This window comes from Alligator sinensis, unplaced genomic scaffold (assembly GCF_000455745.1).
Source record: "Alligator sinensis unplaced genomic scaffold, ASM45574v1 scaffold499_1, whole genome shotgun sequence".
In the NCBI taxonomy this organism is placed as follows: domain Eukaryota; kingdom Metazoa; phylum Chordata; order Crocodylia; family Alligatoridae; genus Alligator; species Alligator sinensis.
The window spans coordinates 4,686,529-4,691,846 of record NW_005841864.1 but is presented as its reverse complement, the minus strand read 5'-3'; positions in this window follow the sequence as shown (position 1 = coordinate 4,691,846).

Genomic DNA, 5,318 nt, shown 5'->3' with positions numbered 1-5,318 from the left:
CAAGTAACCCCCCTTCCAGCTCCGGAACTTTGTTGATACAGCTTTTCCTCTAGCGAGGCCAGCAATTATAAACAACTAAGCAACAAGCGATCTCCCCCAGCCTAAACAACCTACTCTATGCCCTTGGTTAGATAAAATACTTTTTTTCAGAACACAAAGTTGTTCCTGAAGTAGAAAATGCATAGTAAAAGTTCAGGGGATCTCTGCTGGACATGGCTTCCAGCCCTACTTCTGTCCCTAGGGGTTTAGCCAGGTGCCCCTGAAACAAGGGGTGCTTATCACCACTATAGAAGGGATGTGGACAACTTGGAGAGAGTCCAACAGAGAGTGAAGAAAATGGTTTGGGGGCTGGGGTACATGACTTATGAGCAGAGACTGAGGGAACTGGATTTACTTAGTTTGGAGAAGAGAAGACTGAGAGGGGATTTAATAGTAGTCTTTAACTATCTGAAGGGTGTTTCCAAAGAGAATGGAGCTAGACTGTTCTCAGTGGTGACAGATGACAGAACAAGGAGCAATGGTCTCAAGTTGCAGCAAGGGAGGATTATCTTGGATATTAGGAAAAACTGTATCACTAGGCGGGTTGTAAAGCACAGGAACACGTTACCTAGAGAGGTGGTGGAAACTCCATCCTTGGAGGTTTTCAAGGCCTGGTTTGACAGAGCCATGGCTGGAATTACCTAGTTGGGGATGGTCCTGTTTTGAGCAGAGGGATGGACTAGATGACCTCCTGAGATCCTTTCCAACCCCAATTTTCTGTGTGTTTATGATTCTATGATTTCTTACTATCATGCAGTCTGCATGATAGGGATTGCAATGGCCCTCACTAGAAACCTGAGGGTTCATCTACACCTGCTATTAATGTGCCTGCATAAACTCAGTTTGTGCCATAATTTATTGCTCCCAGGTGCAGCATTTCTATGGGTGCCCCAGACCACAGAATGTTGAGCTGGGGCAAAGTAGCCCCAGCATGCAGGAGATCTGGGTGCGGGGGTCAGGCTGCCAGTCTGGGGCTTCCCTGCCTTGGCTCAATGTGCTGCAGAGGGGCTGGCTGGGGCATGAGGGTGCTACACCATGGGGCTAGCCATCAGGCAGCCCCAGCACTATAGCATCTTCTACCCAACCAGCCCTGGTCGTTGTCTACATGTGCATTGAGGTGCACTAAATAATTCTGTAGGAGGATAGTACTTGTCCTGGACAGTAATATCCTGCACCAGAGTTAATTAGTTTATTCTGCCCTAATATGGGCTTACATGTCGACAGTGACACTTTACTGTAAAGCTAATTAGTCAACTCTGCATTAACGAACACATGTAGATTTACCCTGAAGGCACATCCATACATGTAGACATGTGTGGTGTGTGGAACCATAATTTTGTGGCACCACAAATTGCACGTTACACATTAAACCATGCACAGCACCACTAATTTGTAGCACAAGGGCAAAATTTGCTACTAGAATTTCCCAGTAACAAAAAAAGCGGTGCAAAGCAGATGAAAATAGCATGTGCCAAGACAAACACGGAGACAGGAAAGCAGGCAGCCCAGTGCCTCCATGTGCTATGGAAACCCCCCACTCTGCTCTGTGGCTGGCTGGGGCACAGTATGCTGTCTGCTTCCCCATCTCAAGGTACACTCTGCCCCAGCCAACCACTCTGCAGCTAGCTGGGGCTCAATGTGCTTCAGCTCAGGAGCTCCTCAGCGCATGAAGATGAAGGAGCAGGAAGCCCTAGGCAGTCCTAGGCTGCCTGTTCACCCATCTCCATGTACTGCTCCCCAGCCGACTGAGATGCTGGGGTTCTGCATGCTGGCTGGCCTCACACTAAGGCACTGTGGGCTCCAGCTAGTCCCAAGGAGCCTGAAGCCTGGCCAGTAACCATGAGGAGCAGGGCAAAGGGAACCTATATATATGTCACTGCAAGCACATGCCCCTGTTAATCTGGATGCAGCATGAAAGACAGCAGTATCCTGATGGCTATGGGGCAGAAGATCTCAACACAGGGTAAGGACACTGTTTCTTCACCTTCTTGAAATACCTTCTTCAGGCTCTGGATACCAGTGTTATTAGCAGACTCCTTTTTTACTTTTTAGACTATAGGTATAATTTTACAGCCCTGACTGTCTGATGACTCAAACACTTTTCCGCATCCTTCTCAGGTTCCTTGCATGCCAACTGCAGACTTACTCCCCTCCATACCTCAGTATATTCATCCCTCTCCCACTCCTTTACTTCCCTCTACTCTTTCACCCATTCACTGTAATCCTTTTTTAACAATTCCTTCCATGATGTTATCCATCCCCTTTCATTTTCCATCCCTTTACTCTTCACCCTAATGATAAACAAATGCATATGGATACATATTATTTAAAAGGAAAGGGGAACTGAACAGTTCTCTGCCCAAGCTATCGTTACCACTTTGCCTATTCATTGTCTCCTCATCTGGTTCTGGTGATTTTGGACAGAGCCCTTCAGGAAAGAACTATGTTCTCCTGTGTACTTTTATAGCATCTAGGACAAGAGGGATTTACCTTCAGAATCACCGTACAAATAAGAAAGCTTGTTATAATGATATAGTTGTAAGATTGAGGTTGCTTAACACGGTGCGGTGCCATAATTCTGTTTTATATCTAACGTATACATTGTTCTTTTTCCTTTATTTTTGTTCCTTTGTATTATGTTGTTGGAATGCTAGTTTGGGAAGGAAGAAGGTATGATTGTATGCATTTTTATGCATTTTTAAATATAGAAAAATATCAAAACAATGTCAGTATTACAGCTAGTTTTGATTTTTTCAACTGATCCTTGTGTTTATGTCTTTGTTTTAAAATACAGAATTGTCAAAATAAAAGTTTTCATGAGAATATGTTTGTTTTGTTTTGTTTTGTTTTTTGTTTTGAACAAACGTGTCATTTGGAAATATTTTTCAAATCCAAAATGGAGTTTATGTTCAGTGGGGATCTCTCTTAAACAACAGCCTAGCATGGTGGATAATCACTCAGGATGGGAAAGAATCAGGTTCAAGTCCCTTCCTATATTAAATCAGGAACTTGACCCTGAGTTTGCCACATGCCAGCTGAGTGCCCTAACTGATTAGATATTTGATCTCTCTCGCTGTCTGGAAAAAATAATAAAAATGTCTGGGCTTCATCATGCTGAAGAACAAAAATATCTAAATTTTAGGGTGGTTTCACATGATGGTGTTCTTGTTTTCTAGTCAGGTCTAAGGCAAAATAAAAATATTCCTCAATAGAGTAATGTTAAATGCAGACCATGGTAAACACTCAAGATATAGATTTCAAACATCCTTAAAGTTTGGCGATGTTCAGACCTGAGTATTTGGTATGGTCTATTAAAAGAAAATGATTCTATTTTGTTTGCAAATCTTGGCTTGTATTTTGAAATCATTTAGCACTTGGAGGATGTCAGGATACAAGAATTTGTTTTCATATCAACTTGATACTACAGCTTGTACCTGCTTTTTCAAAGGATGACATTTTATGTTTCAATATTTGCAGCACCTCCCAAAGCATTTCTATATAGCAGCTTTTTTAGAAAAATGCAACCCTGTGGGTATAGACAGATGGAACAATTGTATTGATACCAAATAATAAACTGTTACAATGTACTGGTCACATTTGCATGTGTCACAATACTGTTGTGACCTAAAGTTCTGCAGTTGAGCTAACTTTTATCACTTTGGGGGCCTGAAGGTGGAACAGTTATATCATAATAACTGATGTGTTCTTGAATGGCAGCTTCTTTAACTTTTTAAAGACTTTCAAAAGTGTATTTGTCCATAGCCTGTGTGGTCAGGAACAGTAGAAAAAATCATCAGGGCAGAAAGAGTGATTATGTTTGGTCAGTACAAAACATTTTTTAGACGTTACTATAACACAAATAGTAACTTCCACCTTTGGAATATAGTATACTGTGTAGAACTGCACATCCAATGAGGCATATAACTGACAGTTTTTCACATGCAAATCTTTTTGGAAATCTGGCTCAGTATTTCAGTGACAGAGTGACACTCTTCTGTACCATCAGGTAGAGAAGCTCCACTTACCTGGAGCTATCAAAAAACTACTGCAACAGTTTTTCCTGGTAAATATAATGATTAGCTCTGGGGTTTATCTGAAAGTAATTCAATCTATGATTTACATGTGCAGTCAATTGAGCTATTAGCTATAGAAAATTGTCAGGAATGACTTAATAGCTAATGAAAACTGAATTTATATAATCTACAATAACTAGAAAGCTGAATTATAATATACATGGACATATTAGAAATACTAAAATTGCTTTTTCTTCTGCACTAGCTAGTTTACAAGTGGATAAGGTTAGAAAGGGTCTGAGGAAATGCAAAGTGAAAATGAAAGCGTACCTGCTTACAATGCTGCTTGAGTCAGCTGGGGAGAAGGCAAGCACTGATGTGTAAGGGCTCTGGCTTCATTACAAGACTAATAGATTTAAAGACACCATGGTCACAGTTCATTTATTTGAATGCTCCTGTTATTTCCATACTACTTGTAATTAGCATGATCTGCTATATGCATTTGAAAGTTTGATGTCTTTAGCTGTAGAATGCCATATGTCCATGAGGACACTGCTAATGAAAGATGCTTCTGTGTGTATGTGAGTGTATGTGCATGCACACATATGCCTGAGGTTTGATGGGCTGAAAAGCCTTAATGAAATTGTAAAGCACATTTATGAGTTTTGATGCAATGTGCAGCACTGTCAAAGAATAAAAGATTTAAAAACAAAACATATCTGCCAATTTGTCTACTACAGACCTCCCACCCAAAGTCAAGAGCTTGAACAGGAGTTCACCCAGGAACTGGCTGAGGCTGCATGCTCCAGGACCATGGTTGTCATGGGTGATTTCAATTACCCAGACATCTCGTGGGAGGGTCACTCAGCAAAATCCGAGCGGTCGCAAAGCTTCCTCTCGTGTGTGGATGACCTCTACCTGACTTAAGAAGTCTATGGGCCAACGAGAGGTAAAGCGCTGCTTGACCTGGTACTGGCTACTGGGAATGACCTAATCAGTGACCTAGTGGTTGATGGGAAGCTGGGTGACAGCAACCATAAGCTGATCACCTTCACCATCCACCATAAAGCTGGCAAGTCAGTCAGCAACACTGAAATCCTTGACTTCAGGAAAGCTGACTTTGACAAGCTCAGGAGGCTTGTCAGTGAGGCCCTAAGGACCATGACCCCAGGGGGAGGGGAGTCCAGGAAGAGTGGTTGCTTCTCAAGGGAGTGATCCTCAATGCACAAGCTAATTCTATTCCATCTCGGAGGAAAGGCAGCAAGA